Source organism: Aulonocara sp. 'chitande type north' Nkhata Bay, linkage group LG15, assembly GCF_057382095.1.
Source record: "Aulonocara sp. 'chitande type north' Nkhata Bay isolate Kocher_YH1m ecotype deep benthic linkage group LG15, A_spYH_male_GT1.1, whole genome shotgun sequence".
NCBI classification, from domain to species: Eukaryota; Metazoa; Chordata; class Actinopteri; order Cichliformes; family Cichlidae; genus Aulonocara; species Aulonocara sp. 'chitande type north' Nkhata Bay.
The window spans coordinates 37,979,803-37,998,173 of NC_141358.1; positions in this window are offsets into that span (position 1 = coordinate 37,979,803).

Here is an 18,371-nt window from a genome sequence, read left to right on the forward strand (position 1 = left end):
AATATCTATCGCTCTATCCATCAATCTACATCTTCATAGGAGATAAAATAATATGTTAGACGCAAAGTATACACAAGTGGGTAAGTAATTAGTAAATATTTACACCACAAAAAGGATAGCCAACAAGGGACTAGAGAGAACATGCTGTAGAGGGTGTGTCTATAACTAGCCAAACCAGATACATCGCCATTCAAAAACTGCCTTTCTCATGTACAGGTACAAAAAAACCCCAACAAAAAACAAGACAGGTCATGACTCACTGATTAAATTTAACTTCTCTCTGTTTTTTTAATGATGGGAATGAACCTCATTGTTAAAAATGATATGTCAGTAGGGGTGAAGAATGACATCATGGGGTATTTCAGTAATGATCTCTCATATTGTTAGTATTATATATATGTATATATATTTTAAAAATACTATAAACACATCAAATCAATTGAGCAAAGTCATTCCTGTATTCTTGCAAAATAACATTTTTACATATTAACTGGAAAAAGAAGAAAAAAAAAAACAAAAAAGCATTCCAGTAACACAAGAGAGTGCTTATCTCAGAGTAACTGGCCACACACAGTTTTGTACCATCTCCTACTAAAAAAGAAATGCACTTTGTCCCCCACAGAGTTTAAGAGAGGTTGGTCCAACCAGTCCTAACATGCCCGGAGTCTCTTGCATAGATAGGATGATAAGACAAGCATGAGCACACCGTGTGGGGAAGTACGAGAATGGAGATCTTTTATTTAGAGCTGATAAATGATGGTTCAAATATGTTTTGTTCGGTAAATCTCAAAACTCAGTTATAAAACATATAAATCGATTTTCTTATTTGCCTGATTAGGACGTGCCCTCCAGGCAGTTTCTCAACAAATTTGGGAAATTTGTATAGTTGACAAAATTCAAAGTGAAGTATAAAACAGCAGTAGGTTAAAGGTTTTGTTTGGACACAAACATTATCAGTTTGTTTTGTAATGTACCACGTGACTTTAACCCTGATTAAGATGATTAAATTGTTGTCGTGGCCCGAAGAATCGCACAGCCTCTGTGATCGCTATCGATAGTTTAAAATTCTGTCAGTCGGTGTCTGAGTGTTAGCAAAGCCAGGTGACTTCTGGTATTTCCAAGTGTTACAGCTGCAGAGAGAAGGAACAGGGAATGCTGTTTTGGATCACACTGGGATTACGGTCTGCAAATTACAGAGTGATTAACTTATAACTGCGTTGCTAATTATAATAATTCTGCAGTGCACTAATGTATTAATGTATTCACAGAGAAGCAAAACAAAAGAGCAACAGCTTTATACATTCAGGATATGTGTAAATTATTCATGCTGTAGCGTTACCTTAATGACAACGATTGAGAAAATGAGTAATATAGATTAGATCAGTTCAGCAGAGATTTGTGCATGTGATTGTTTTAATATGGCTCTTTTATGACACTGAATATGATTTTTTTTACATGAGTGATTTTTACATGTTACCCAGATTATGCATGTTGCATCCATGTAATGCAGTGCTCAGAATTGGCGATCAGTAAAACATCTGAGGCCATGCTCTGCGTTATTTTGCTAAGACTTTCTGTGCCATGGTGCCCCCAACCCCCAACGTTTTGAAGTAAGCAAACTTCAGCTGCATGTCAAATGCACCCTGGTGTAGTCACCTTTACATGGAGCAGAGCTCCGCACACTGTGGCGCTTTTTAGTATATTGTAAAAGGGTCTTTTTTTTTTATTGTCTTAAATTTAGCCAGATTATCTTGTCCATCTTGTTTTGAACATTAGAAGCTAGTTTCCAGTCTCATGTGTTAGATGATTAGACTTGTTTCAAGTATGTATTACTTTTTTTCTTATTCAGCCTGTAAATCTAAAAATGAACCATTTTACATTTATTTCAAGCAAAAGTAGCTTTTACACACACACACACACACACACACACACACACACACACACACACACACACACACACACACACATATATATATATATATATAAAAAATAAAAAAAAAACATTGTAAAAGGGTCTACTTCAACAGAAACTAAGATCATTTCCAAACCCTGATAAATTAGTTCTGCTGTAAACAGAAGTAGAAGTGAAATGAAATAGGTGTGAAAAATATGGTAGTTTTTTTTACCCCTGTGTATTTGTTTCACCACTAAACCAACTGCATACTCTTTTCTTGATTTCTTAAAGCAGACCGTTATGGTGTTTCCTGAATGCTTGCATGAGTTGTTACACATGGCAGGAAAAAAAAACAAGCAAACAATAAACCCACCATCATTAGCTGGAAATTTATTTGTTTTACTAGTAAACCGTCCTGACCGTTAAACTTATAAGGCAGCTGCAAAATTGAAAGGATATGATTTTACTTGAGACTGGGAAATGAGTCAAGAGCTCTTGACAGGGCGCGGAAGGAAATTAAATTATGTAGCAAATGGGACAGAGATATTATTGGTGGAGAAAAAAAGATACCACACTGAAATAACATTTTCTTGTGGTTAACATTAAGGCAGTTCAGTCCTGAAATTCTGAAGGTTTAGCACCCTGCTCGTTATTATTAATGGCAAGCAGGCTTATAATTATCAGAGGCAAAGCTTTGATTCTATTACCATAACTTGTCCAACTAACTCATTTGTACAGAGAACAAAACTGTAGCAGTGAGGTCTCCGCTTGTGACACTCTTTCTTCACCGCTTCAACCTGAACTCTAACATCATGTGTCGAGCCTTTAATTTGCTCTTCTTTGGGAGGTGAAATTGGAGGGCGTTTGGTTGGGGAAATCGATGGAAAATGGGATAGAATCTGCTGAGTGGATCAAAGTGAATGGAGTCAGCCCTCATGGGCATAAAGAGAACACTGGAATGAGAAAGTCTGGACAATGTTTTTAACTTCAAGGAGGCTGAAGACAGCAATCTACTCCTTCAAACCCCTTGCAGAACGTGCTTGTAAGATAAATTTCTTGTTTTTCAGAATTGATCTCTCCTTTACACGCTCATTTGTGCCTGATTCCATTCAGCTCTGTCTTTTGGACATCTGCCAGTGGCACCACACATTCCAAGCACTGGGGTAAGGTTTCTAGAAGGGAAGTTGACTGGCAGTTTTGCTCTTTGTTTTGAATACTGCTGTAGGCTTTTCGGAAGAGGAGTTTCTTTGTGTGGTAGATGTGGTTCAGAGGTAATAAGTTTGAACTTGCATTGTGGCAGTTTTTTGTATTTTATAATGATGATCTTAACCGCTAGCATCCTTTTATAGTTTAATTAAACATCAAAGACCGATTTCAAGTCTAGCACCTTAACTTGGAATTAGGGCTTGTTTGCTTTTCATTCCCATGGTAGGAACGACTACGTAACTGCTTTTTTTGGTCTGGTTTTTTTTTTTTTTTTGAATCTGATTGTAAAAGCATTGCATGGAACAATGAGAGTCTGAGATACAGTAAAAGCTGCTGATGTTAAAGCAAACTAAATTCAGTTACAAAGTATATTTTGGCTTTCGTGTAAGGAAGCTGGGATGGTCAAATATCACTTTCATTTACAGTAATTCCAGGTACAATACCATGGTATGGTATTACATTTCCATCATCTAATGACTTACAGGTGGTATCCTGTATTGCTTAAATACTTCCCTTGTCTTACTATTCCCTCCATTTCCAAAGCAAATTGCTCCATTTTTCTCCTTTGAAATGACCCAAAACTGCCCTGGACAGTCCTGAAAATGATCCTCATTTAGCCAATTAGAGCTGCGCCAGGAACAAGCTCTCTCTTTCTGTCATCAGACTGTGTGTCATCATTGCTGCACACCGCTAGAGTACTGGACACCCTGTGATGTACTGTCATCTAGGCCTAGACAGCTAGGCCTGTCAGTGTCAAAGCAACCTGTAGTATGTCTGTGGCACTGCCAACACGGCACACGGCGCTGTCACAGAATCATTCGGAGATCAAATTTTTCTTTTGACAAATTACCACGCCTGCATCGACAGCTATCTCAAGCTTTTACTTTCGCCTCCTTCCCGCGTCCCGCTGATGCCCACATCTCCTTTTAGGCATTTTTAGGTTGGTAAACAGAAGAAAAAAAAACAACCACTGTAGTTTCATTTTAGAGCCTGGTTAAAAGGACCGTATGCGGGCACGTTGCTCACAGTGACGCAAAAACAAATAAGTTGAGGCTCTGGAGGTTAATTTGACAGCTAAACCTATTTGTTACTTCTCGAAAGAGTAAATCTTTATTTCAAATTGAGACATGCTCAGTCACATGAACTCTGATAGCTTGTGGTTAATGAGCTCAGCATGGAGATGCTCCAACTGGCAACATTCATACTATCACTGATACAAGTTTTAATGCAGAGTGCGTTTTTTTGACTCTTACTTCTTTCTCTGAATCACACATAATATCTCTTGAATTGTGAGTGATAAACATAATACATAACATAGTGTCCTGTTAATTTTTTCTTGGATTAGTGTCCAAGCTACAGTCTAATGAGAAAAGTTGGCACTGATAGCCAGTTTGGTTTTTTCTGCCAACAATTCAAGTATTGCACCACAAAATCAACTTGCAGTGATTATGAAAGTACTGAACTTTTGTAGTTAGATCATTTTGACACATGGGTAAGTACAAAGAAAAACTCTTTTGTGGTATATTCCAGAAAAATGATACCAGCTTGTGTTACCACAGAAAGAAAGTGTGCATGAGAGTATCTGTCTCTGACGTGAAACCCCAACAACTGTACTGCACATTATAAATATGGTGTGGCATTGTCTCTGAATTTGGTAGCCACATTCCCCTTAATCATAACGGGAAAACAGTTTTGTAGGTTTTAAGCTGGGAAATTACAGTTTCATGGCAGCTAAAACATAAAAACTAGCGAAATAAAATAAATGAAATGTTACAAAAGATAAGAGCTCAGAAATATATAATTTTTAATTCCAAAAAGGAAGGAGCTCGATATGTGAGTAAATGAAAATCTAAATGTAATACAAAACAACTTTCTGTATCTGTCCTTGTGGCAGTGGAGATGGAACAGATGTTTGACAAAGTGCTCCACTATCTGTCCAGTAAGTGGTGTAGAGGGTGGTCCAGGTTTATTAACCATCACCACTCACCCTGGCCAGTGTCACCATCAGCTGATAGAGGAATCCAAACTGTCTGTGCAGTGTACTGCAAAGATAATTCAACAATAAAATCCTTTCCACATTCCAGGTAGCAGTTTAATATTCATGTGACCACCAATGAGAGTGCAGGATTCCAGTGTTAGGTAAATTTCCCAGTGATAATTGCTGGAACACACACACAAACACACACGCGTATATATATATATATACACTCAACAAAAATATAAACGCAACACCTTTGTTACTGCTCCCATTCCCCATGGGATGGACGTAGAGACCTAAAATTCATTCCAGATACACAATATAACCATCCCTCCCAAACAGTGGCCACAAATCAGTCCAAATGTGTGGTAGTGGGCACATTTGCTATATTGAGATAATCCATCCCACCTCACAGGTGTGCCACATCAGGATGCTGATCTGACATCATGAGTAGTGCACAGGTGTACCTCAGACTGCCCACAACAAAAGGCCACCCTGGAATGTGCAGTTTTGTCTCACAGCAAAATGCCACAGATGCCACAAGCAATGAGGGAGCGTGCAATTGGCATGCTGACAGCAGGAATGTCAACCAGATCTGTCGCCCGTGCATTGAATGTTCATTTCTCAACCATAAGCCGTCTCCACAGGCGTTTCAGAGAATATGGCAGCACATCCAACCGGCCTCACAACCGCAGACCTCGTGTAACCACACCAGCCCAGGACCTCCACATCCAGCAGGTTCACCTCCAAGATCGTCTGAGACCAGCCACCCAGACAGCTGCTGGAACAATTGGTTTGCACAACCAAACAATTTCTGCACAAACTGTCAGAAACCGTCTCAGGGACGCTCAACTGCATGCCCGTCGTCCTCATCGGGGTCTTGACCTGACTCCAGCTCATCGCCGTAACAGACTTGTGTGGGCAAATGCTCACATTCGATGGCGTCTGGCACATTGGAGAGGTGTGCGCTTCACGGATGGATCATGGTTAACATTGTTCAGGGCAGATGGCAGCTGAGAATGTCCCAGTTCTTGCATGGCCAGCATACTCACCGGACATGTCACCCATTGAGTATGTTCGGGATGTGCTTGACCGGCGTATACGACAGCGTGTACCAGTTCCCACGAATATCCAACAACCTCGCACAGCCATTGAAGTGGAGTGGACCAACATTCCACAGGCCACAATTGACAATCTGATAGACTCCATGCGGCGATGTGTTGCACTGCATGAGGCAAATGGTGGTCACACCAGATACTGACCGGTTCTGGGTCCCCAGACCCCCAATAGCGCAAAAAACTGCACATTCCAGGGTGGCCTTTTGTTGTGGGCAGTCTGAGGTACACCTGTGCACTACTCATGATGTCAGATCAGCATCCTGATGTGGCACACCTGTGAGGTGGGATGGATTATCTCAATATAGCAGATGTGCCCACTACCACACATTTGGACTGATTTGTGACCACTGTTTGGGAGGGATGGTTATATTGTGTATCTGGAATGAATTTTAGGTCTCTACGTCCATCCCATGGGGAATGGGAGCAAAAACAAAAGTGTTGCGTTTATATTTTTGTTGAGTGTATATATATATATGTATGTGTGTGTGTGTGTGTGTGCGTGTGTGTGTGTGTGTGTGTGTGTGTGTGTGTGTGTGTGTGTGTAAAAGCTACTTTTGCTTGAAATAAATGTAAAATGGTTCATTTTTAGATTTATAGGCTGAATAAGAAAAAAAGTAATACATACTTGAAACAAGTCTAATCATCTAACACATGAGACTGGAAACTAGCTTCTAATGTTCAAAACAAGATGGACAAGATAATCTGGCTAAATTTAAGACAATAAATCTTGTTAAACTACAAGAAATTTGCAGTGTATCTCCTCCTCTGAGCTGTTAACTTAGCTCCAATACTGAAACCCTGTTTTCTCCTCTGCATCCAGTTCTATTTTTGTGCAAAGCTTACTGGACGTTGTGCTTTTTTAACATAATAATACAATAATATCAGTAGATGGAACACAAACTTTAGTCTGTTTTTTTATTCTAATTGTACTCAGCTTGAACCAGAAAAAAAAGAAGGAAAATAAAAAAGATCTCTATTTTCTGTTGCCTACATTGTAGAGGGTGACTTTGCCTCTAAAGAGTAAAATGTGTACAGACAGGGGTTAAAGTGGGATTCAGCAGGTGGAACCCTAAAACCAGTTATAATGGCTCAATGTAGGGGAAAGAATCATAACACACAATATTTTCCATTGAGAGCTCCAGTAGGTTTTCTTAGTATACAGGCTGTGATCAGCTGATCTGGTCTGAGGTTACTGCTGTTTGTGGATTCACACAACTTATCCAAACTTAACGATCTACAGTCAATTCTTCATATTTAAACTCTGCTAGCGTTACAAAACAGCTATTAGAATAATTTTAGTTGTTATATAACTAACAGAGTCTCCATTATTACATGTATTAATAACATTTGACCACTTCCTCCTGTGTTATTCATTATCTTGATTAACCTGCAGCAACACTGAAAAACGGATGCAAATGATAAGCCATAACAAGCTTGTATTTATGCATTTCAAAAATACTGCAACCACACAAACAATGCTACAGACTTTATATCACAGATACCATGAACAAGCGCAATGTATGTGTTGCACAAGGGGTTAAAATAAATAATTATCGGTGTAATAGAATACCATCATGTTCAGGAATGTTTTGACTTCACTGGGCCTCACTCAAAGCCATTAGTGGCCTCCATCAAAGCAACAGACTTGTGCGCAACTTACTGTATATAGCATTTAATGTCAAGTAAAGCCCGGCCACATTACCCAGCAATTTTAATGATACTCCCGTATAGCCTGTGCCAAGGGACTAATGATCAAACTGGAAATGTACATAAACATGTAAAAGCCACTCAACACTGCACTTAATAACTGGCTGAGTTGCTTTGGAGAGTTCATAAAACTGTGCTAAACAGATACTGTCTCCATTTCTCACGCAAGAGCTGGAAGCTAATTATTTCACCATTGTGCAATGGAGAAGGCTGCTGCATGGGTGTTCACAGTATGGGAGCTCCTTTGATGTCACAAACCTGTCCACTCTTCAGCCTCACACACCAGACTGCTAATGATTATTTGGCTCTAGGTTTCTTTGTTATTCTTCAGCACACGTATACATTTAGACAGCCGCATGACAAGCAGGTTTTGCGCACACACCTTAACACAGCTCTGCTCCAACTCTGCCCCCATCTAAGCACTCTTTGCAAAGTTTATGTTTGGATACTATGAGTGCTTATTGTGACATGCTCCGGTGATGGCACCGTATATGTGCAACCAGCATCTCTGTGTTTCCACGTGGAAAACCAGCGGTGACACGAGGTCACTGATGCTCTGAGCTATGCAATGTGCTTTGTAAATCGCCACTTAAAGGATGTCTGTGAGCTTCCCTTCCTGTCAGAGCCAGCAGTCCACTTGAGACTCAAGTACCAACACACATTCACACAATCACCCAAAATAACCCTAGCAGTTTGCGGCAGCAGGGGAAAGGCAAGGGGCTGCCATTTACAGGAAAACAAACAAGATAAAAAAAATTTAAAAAAAAGAAAAGAAGAAGTGATATAGGATCTTGTATCTTGCAATGTTTGGCCATCTAACACCTTCCACTGTTTAAAAAAATGTATGGGTATGTTATTGTTAATGACAGAGAAGAACTGCTCTACTTGTTAACAGCTACTAAAAATGCATATCAGCTTATAGAGTAGCTGCATCACATTAGCCAGTGGCTGTCATGTTGTAAAGAAGAAAAAAATACTGCTCTTCTTGGGTTATTCTCGGACTTCTGTACTGTAACAGCTGCAGGCAAGTAAACTGCTACCTTTCTCTGCTAGCTGTCAGCCTCTCAGTTGAATTATTCTGTTCCTCCCCTCATCTCTCACTGTTCCTAGCTTGTAATGAAATTAATGCCACTTTAATTTGCATCAGCCTCTTGTTAAGTCTAGGAATGCAGTGCGAATGTGGCATTGTTTGACTGCAGGACTCGTGAAAAACACAACGCTCTGGCTTGGAAAACTGCCGAGTGTCTGTGTGTGTTAAGTGACAAGTAAATGGATCTCATAAAGTTTTTTTCAGCACTGCTACTTGCTTCAGAGGTGTGATTAACATATTGTTCTGTTCTTTGTTCTTTTTTTCCATCTTAGCGCCTATGGTTTCCTCACATGTCCATTAGTCCCCAGAATTGGCAGCAAAAGTGCTGCATGCCTCACTGGAGGTGTGTGATATGCCCCAACTCAGGTGATACACTGAACGATTCATTGTGAGAAAGCGAATAGCAGTTCATTGATCACTCTGCTCCCTCTTATCATGGCATCAGTCTCTCTGAGCAGAATCGGGGAAAAATATGTATTTTCAATGCAAAATGAGCAGAGCTATTACTCTGCAGGCTGACAACCAATCAATTCCACTACACTGTTCTCTGTCTTCTGTTGGAAAAGATGCTCGATAAAATGAGCAAGATAAACTGGGCATGTGAATCTGGCTGTCAGAACACTTCTACAGATGGACGTTTTATGAACTGGAGTGAAAGCCAGTATGACTGACAGCTTTGTATGTATATCCTCCTTAACTCCTGATAATAATTATGGTTTAATGTAAAATGTGTGCATGAGTGTAACTTTGTGTAGCTGAATGGCAGTGTGTTTCCTAGAGGTGAGCGGATCGATCCAAATTTGGATAGCGTCAATACCAATGCTGGTACTGTTATCAGATCAATACTAGCACAACAGGATCGATACTTTGCTGCCATCCTTTAAGGTCAGTATCTAACCCACTGAGCTGTATTAAATAAATTATTTTTGGGGGAAATGAAAAAATATACCTAAAACATGCACTGCGAAACCTTTTTGTGTTGACTTTATTTACAGCCTATAAATAGCACACAAAGTGCTTTAGAAACTGACACAAACCCCAAAAGCTAAAAGATACGTCTTGATCCGTTAACAAAACATACCAATTGTAGCACAAAGTAAACAACGCAGTGATTTAATGGTCATTAATACGTGTGCAGGATTTGCAAATTATCATGACACACTGTGTCTCCTACATAATTTGCCTTTATAGGTTAAAATTATTTGTCTTGGCAGACTGGCCTTGTATTTATTTGGTATTGGATCAATAGCAAAATTTGCAGTATCACACAACACTAATGTTTCCCATTATAAGTACTCATTTTGGGAGGAATGTCATATAATAGCATTGTGTGAGTCTGGTTCTGACACAGCATCTTGAAATGGGTTTGTCCAAAGGATGTTTTACGATGCACAAACACAAAATACTCTACCTGCTAGCTGATTTAAAATATTTAATTCGTTTTAAGTATGATTTCTTTTTGTCGCACTGTTTCACAATACCTGCGGTGACCATAGTTTTGATTAGATGCTGGTCAGAATGAATAAAATAAGCAAGTTTTGCTGTGCATTGTAGTGTCTCTGAGTCAGATTTTTTCCACAACTGCTGTTTTAAGCACTCAAAATTATGCAGAACGGTGCAAATGTTTTGAGCCTCCACTCCTTCATTTAGTGGACAATCTATTAAAAGTTGTGCAAACATAGATGGAAATATAGTATGTAAGGCAAAACCTCTTTCCATCTTTAAGAAGCTTTTTGTAATCGCCACCCCATCCTTTATTGGAGTGGCTGTAGCTCAGGAGGTAGACCTCTCCTGACCTCTTCCATATATTTTAACGATGATTTAAATCAAATATTGAAAGTTTGGATTCATCACTTGATAAGACCTGTAGCCACAGATTTTCAATCCAGCTCTGATGACACTTAGATGGGTCAACTGAATTATTTGGGACATGACTTTCAGATACTGCTCATGTGTTGTAGATTAGGGCACACCATGGCAAGTGCAAAAAAATACCATGTGCCCATGAAACTGTTATCTTTGGCATTTTGTAGATTCAGTTGCCTTTTTATCCTTGAGTGATTCATAGGTAAGTGTTCAGTGGTTTAACAAACAAACAAAACACAAAAAAAATTTCCTCTGAAACTGGTCAGGTTGGGTTGAAATAAGTGGAAAGCAGCCAATGTCCAAAAAAGAACTTAAGACCACTTGAAAGCAAAACTGAAGGTAGTTCACAGTCCCGCATTTCAAGGCCCATCTTGATGAATTTCCTTCAGTCTTGTTTGCATGCAGCAGAAAAAAAATTCAATTCATTTCCATTTTATTTACACAGCACCAAATCACAACAACAGTCGCCTCAAGGTGCTTTATAATGTAAGTTAAAGACCCTACAATAATACATACAGAGAAAACCCCAACAATTATATGACCCCCTATGAGCAAGCACTTTAATTAATGCATCATGGGAATCCCCCAGGAGCCTAACTATATGCTTTAGCAAAAACAAAGGTTTTAAGCCTAATCTTAAAAGTAGAGATAGTGTCTGTCTCCCAAATCCAAACTGGAAGCTGGTTCCACAGAAGATGGGCATGAAAACTGAAGGCTCTGCCTCCCGTTCTACTTTCAAATACTCTGTCATATCACCTAACACCACATAAGGGCTGTACATGTACCTTCTAATATTTATATTCAGGGAAATTCATGCATTCTTTTAAAAACACGTCACATTACTTTATGAGAGCAACATTTATTTCAACAAATGAGCACACCTGAGCCATGTTTCAGCCATGTTGTCGAAGGGGAGCTTGTGGTGGCATTTGTTTACTCAATTAAATCATGAGAGTCATCTCAAGTGTGACAGGTGAGCAAAACAGACGGCTGAGATTTCCTTCCAATCCCGTGGAGACACTAGCACCGAGAAGCCTGGCACTAATGATTTCATTAACATGGCTAACAGGGCATCGGTACACCTGTTCACAGGCATCTCAGCAGATACTTTGGTAACCTTGAGACAACGGTTCGAGGCCCCTGCCAACAGTCTTTTTTGTTTTATGGCTGCTGTCCCGGCTCTTCCGCTGTTTTATTCAATACTACAATGTGCTGATTTGGAGTTTTGTTTAAAGCTCAAAACTCTGCTCCACCATATGTGCTTTTTTGTGCCAACATTTTTCAGATGTATCTTAGTAGGCTACAAACTGACACTGAGTCCATGTAATTTATAGGAATTAAAATAAGACCAACTCCAAAATGCGGTCTCTGTGATGCATGTCTCACTATCAAGGCTACATAAGAATTGTAAGCGTTATTCTTAGATTTTCTCTTAGCCTGCATCCACAGATGTTTTCCACTTGAAAGAGAATGCCAAAAAGTTTAGACAGCTACAGTAAAGTGTTTAAAAGTCTCATTTTCTCATATTGCACCACACTGACTGTTTCAGAACAAATCACACCCATCTGCTTCTCCAAGAAGATCTCAAAACAAATCATTTGCATACTAAGTCTGACCCCTGTTTTTTTCCTTTCTTTCTATCTTTTTTGTCTCACAGAAAAGTTGAAAGCTCGAAATTTTCCAGCTGGAGTTTCTCTGATCTGCCAGTTTTGTTTTGTTTTTTTTTATTGTCTAATATCGCTCTACATGGCTCTGGCTGTGTCTCTCTCTGGGCCTCTATTCTGACATTATCTGCATGCTTTAATGGTCTGTAACTTGTCAAGGCCTATCTGTCTCCTCGCCTACTCATCTGACAGCCTCATTGGTGTTTCCCCCTTCCTGCCTCAGAATATGATCGATAGCCCCTGAGCCCCCCATCCCACTGTCTTCACAGGTGGATATCATTAAGGGATGATAAATGTACTATCAGACAATCCTCTGTCCTCTGTGTAAACCGAACCGGTTGCAGAGTTAAGCTTTAATTGAACTTAATATGCAGTTTCACACAGACAGCACTAAAGTATGTGATAAACAAAGAGAGGTGCATTTTATTAATCCGTATTATCAAATATTCTTAAAGTTTGCCAACTGGTCAACATCAAAAACATGAAAAACTTAAAAGTACTTACTGTAACCTAAACTACACAGTTGTTTTTGTGCCTAAATCTAACCCAAGTTTAATCACAGCGTAAAAACTGATTCATTCTTCAACACAGACTTCCAAGAGTGTTTGTAGACTAAAGCAAATTATGTCACCCTGCCGAGGGTTGGGGGGTCAAAACAAAAAGGAACATCTAATCTGAAGGACTTGCACTATCAAGAAGAGAGTTTTCTGCATGTTTTTGTCATAGTTGCAACATCAGAGCTTTTTGGATTATTTATTTAAGGAGTTGCTGGCAGTTAAACACATTTACTTGTGGAGGTGGACACGGAGAAAAACAGTAGGAGTAAAGGGGAAAAGGAATTCTAATAGTTATCCTCCCAATCTCTGCACTTTTTTTTTTTTATCATGCCAGCTCTTGCCTAACCAAAAGGACTGTTTAAAAAAAGGTTTGTGTAACAGAAACTCATGTCAGAAGTTGGGCCCCTTCTGTCCCTCAGTGGCGAGCTGCCAGTGAGGATGTACATGTGAATATCAGAGTGAGAGCACAAAACCCGGGGCACTACGGCCTACTCTGTCTGGGAGCCATGCTGTCTGTAAAATGAAACCACAGTTGAGTGAGTCTGCTCTGATAAATGCTAACTGCATTGTACTGTATGTCACAGATATTGGTGGATATCAAAGGATGGTTGACATTTTATGTTGCCACTATGTGTAATAACGTTTCTCTAGCAGCGCCTATATACACATAGTAATTTTCAAACCATCTCGACTGATACACTGTTTGGTGGTTTAAATAAAATTTACAATAATTCTAATGGAAAAGAATGTAAAAGTAAAAATTCTTTATTAATTCGAGCAAAATAAAACTGTCATTTCATTTCCTGCTTACTGATCCTGAGAGAACGGGGCCGGCTTCAAAATGATCAACTTGAGGTATAAACCAGTGCTTCATATGGCGATCACGCTTTTCACAGCAAGCCTACGAAGACACCAAATAAAACATGATTTGTGGATTAGATCAGTTTGTTTTCTCAATCCAGCTGACATCCTCTGAAATACCGTACGCAGGTGTGGCATGTGGTCACATGCTAGATCCGCGCTGATAGAAGTCTACCTTTATCACACGCAGACATGTACAGGCATACAGGTGTCATACATTTCTTTCTTTCTGCGCCAACAGACAAATACCCACATGCACACTCACATGCAGTCAGCTGTAAGATCTTGTAACGGAGCAAACACTGTCCGGCACGCTACCTTACAGAGCCGAAAGGTGAGGTGAAAGCGGCGCAACCTCTAATGGTCTTATGTTTTTTTAAACTGCAGTGGAATAACAAAGGCTGGAACGCCACTGAAAATGAAAAGGAAATAGATAACTGAGAGAGCGGAGTGTTTGTTCAATCATTATATGGCCTCGATACTGACAACCAAATTGTCTTTTAAATATTGTAGTAAGTCTCTGAAGTGTTTCTAATTTTTGCTTCATTGCACTGCATGACAAAAAACAGTGGTGTCCAAATAAACGATAAATAATCCATAACTGTGTTATGAGGACTCAGTCCTTGCTCCAGGCTCGAAGCGCCCACTCCTGTCAAAGCGCTTTCTGTCTCATCTCAATCAATTAATCCCTGTTTAAACACACAAAAAAGATAAGGTTTAAGAGCGGTGTGGCACAACAGTTGCCTGAGTTTAAACAAGAATATCGAGAACAGATATGGCTTTGACCCCCTTTGACATAAAGGGAGGCGAAGATGTCTGGTTTGTCTAGAATTATCAAGAGCTGCACGACCCTCCCCAGGCTCTCTGAGTCCAATTACATGAGCAATATATCAAGCAGGGTGGGATGGGAGTAACAGTGAAGGAAGGATGCAGGGAGGAATGTCTGCCATGGTCCAGGTCCACATCTCCTTCTGTTTGAATTGGCTCACTCTTGAGAACATCACGGTAATCGAGAACCCGGAGAATGTGATATTGCTGTCCATTATCGCTATCTCCTCTACTTCTCACAACAAAGCTGCCAAAAATATCATCGCGAAAACATCTTGTTTTAGACATTCTGTTTCGTATCATAATGCTGTAAATACGTGCCGACATGTGACTCTGCTTCTTTGGCATTTCAGTAGTTTAGTTTTGAAGACATGCTCGTCAAGTGTGCTTCCTCAGATCCATCTCACTTTCCATCCCCTGACAGGCAGCAGTCTACTCATGAAAAATCTTTTAGTCTGAGAATTTATTCCATTATTTTTTAATAAATATATCACTTAAGACTTAACGTTTTTTTTCCTCCTTGACCGCTGGGCCTCTTTGTTCAAGCATTCAGTTCTAATCAAACACACCCAGTGGAAATCAGACCAAAATTAGGCCACTAAGCACAAAACATTTAGACGGTTCAGTTAAATCAGGAGCGGTCCTCACTGGCCAATAGGCCTAATTGATTGACTGTGAACTCTAACGTGCCTACCAGAGGCTTTTATTGGAGAGAGGTGCCTTCAAATTAAGCATTTGTTCCCTGCCAAGAAGGCGGCCTCTCTTTTGTGTTTATACTGCAGTAAGCAAATGTATGATTGTGTCTAAATTTTAATTTGCTTACTTAGAGAACAGTGACCCCTGTCACATTTTACTCTCCCCAGCCAACATTATCACTGACATCTCTGAGGATGCTAAATTATATGGCCACTTAAACTCTGCTTTTGCAGCACAGCCCACTGGTGTGTGTGCGTGTTCACTCCTGCTGAAATGACCATTGTTTGTAGGTCATTGGGAAAAAATAAAAAATAAAACAGCCCCTGATCTTGACAGAAAAAGGCAGGATGTATGTAGTGTAACTGCTTTCCTAATTTTTCTTCAAAAATATAAAGATAGCATTTGTTACATGCAATGTTACACTGGTCATTTACCAAACAAGACTTTTATGTAGTTGCTTATTTCTGGGTCATTAGGCCTGAAATTACTGAAAGGAACCTTTGTTGGGCCCAGTGTTACGGTACACAGAGATTATGTTCCTCTTGTCGCTAAAGTGGAAAGTGGTGGGTGTGTCGCCCACCGCGCAACACAAAAATCTTTACATTATGACGTCCACGCATCATTATTAGGGGAAAGATTTCTTTTTAAAGGAGTTATGAGATATGGCAAATATCACTGTATAATACTTGTTAAGTTTGATGGCAAAGTCAGATCAGTTTCTGTTATTAAATGTCTTTAGTCAAGTGGTAAGGATGAATTTTCTCTGGCTGAATGTCTGTACTCAATTTTACAACTACATTCTTTTTTTCTCTGTGATTTCTTTTATTTCCTTTCATTTCCTTTCTCGTGAGAAGCACAGATAGCGATCGGACCGGTTGGCTTAAGCATTACTACTAGGGTTTTCTTTGTCTTTTGACAGTGTTTTGAAATTCTGCCACAAAGCCAGTTTAAGTACCTAGTCAAATTTTTTCCTTATGTAACACTCATATAATTACACGGTCAGACACGGAAGCACTTGAATGTGCCCCGAGCGCCTTCCGGTCATTAAAGACAAAGGGTTAAATAAAAAAATGAAAGTAAATTATTTAAAAATAAAACAAAACTCTTAACCTGGCCTTTAAGGTTTGCTTAATGGTCAAATTTTATATGTATATATGAAAACAAATAAGGAAAAATAAGGCAAAGAGATTTATGTTACACAAGTATGCACCCTCAAGTAGCAATTATTCTTAATCTTAAGTGTAATTATGGGAGCTAAGTTGTGTTCTCACTAAAGAAAATACTTAACCTTGTAATGGCACGCTTTTTCCATAATGGCTCATTGCTGTGAAAGATAATTGCTAGGAAAAACTGTGGATTGGGCGGCATTCAAAAAATGTCCAAGTGGGCTTTAGCAAGATTGAACATCACCCCTCTGTGGCATGAGAAGCTTGAGACTGAATGCTGAGAGATGCCACCCAAAAACATGAGAGTTGAACTTAATGCACGACAAGCGTTTTGGAAAGAATCTCCTAAATAGGGGTTGGAATTCATTAAAGTGTTGAGCTACCCGAGGTCACAGATGGCAATGCACTTGTATTGTCAGTATGTGCAGATCTTAGTGTCCTGTGCTTGAAGGTGAGTCTTCTGAGGAACAACAGTAAAATCCAGAGGAAGACATGTTCTTACATTCATCCAGCACTCAATCACATTGCATTTTATTTATATAGTGGCCAAATCACAACAAGAGTCACCTCAAGGTGCTTTATATTGTAAGATAAAGATCCTACAATAATACAGAATAAACCACAAAAATCCCCTAGGAGCAAGTAGAAACTCCCTTTTAACAGGTAGAACCCTCCGGCAGAACCAGACTCAGGGAGAGGCGGTCATCTGCCTCAACCCTCTATATCAAAAACAATATAAAACAAGTTTCCATCAGTTTTTCAAAGCAAACCACAGATTCAGCCGACGTGATAGGCTGAGGAAGGCTGTTCCAAAGTTCAGGCACTCAAACAGGTGATCACCTCTGGTTTCAAAATAAGAGCGTTGGACAGTTCGGTTACCCTGATCATATTATCTGATTGGCCAGCTGCTGTTAAAAGGTTTCAGTGGCTCTGCTATATATGCAGGAGCAAAGAAGCAAATAGCTTGAGTAGTAAACTATTTAAAAACAAAATTCATCATATTTCCAAAAACACAAATATCCAGTCTTCTAGATACTAATTATGTGAACTACCTAGTAATGCTAATCATAAACAAAAATCTTACCTTGAATCTCCTACATGCTAATGAAGTAAAGGCAGTGGAAGGTTTGCCTTTACTGGATTAGATACAGAAACAGAGAATAATGCGTGCCACGGTGCTGAACGGCATAGACAACAGCAGGTAGAGAGAAGGTAAACACACACAACAAAAGACTCCTCACCTCAAAAAGTCACTGTGACGCAACTTTTGACAAAGATGAAAAAAACAGAAAACACAAAAACACTGCAGCTTGCGTGTGTGCAAAGGTTAGAGTGAGCAGTTGTTAAGCCCAACTACAACACACAATCAAAATAGTCACACGAATCATTAGTTTGGTGAAGTTAAAGATTATAGATGTGCTGTTACCATGAGAGTATGTCTGTTGGAAGAGATATTTTCATAGTCTGTGCTGCTTTACCTTTCAAAAAGTTTGTCTTATCACAGCAGAAATGCTACAGTGCATGCCAGCTGCATGTCTCAATGATCCCTATCACTAAGTGTTTTTTCATGTCCCACTCTCTGATTCTCATTCTCAGATGCTTGTCTTTCTTGACCCACATCACTCAGTAGATCTCTCATCACTGTGGTACAGTAGCAAAGCGAAAGACAAGAAAGGGCAGGAGAGGGAGGAGGTCCGGATATGTGAAAGAGTTGCTGTAGCTAACCTCAGAGGACTACAA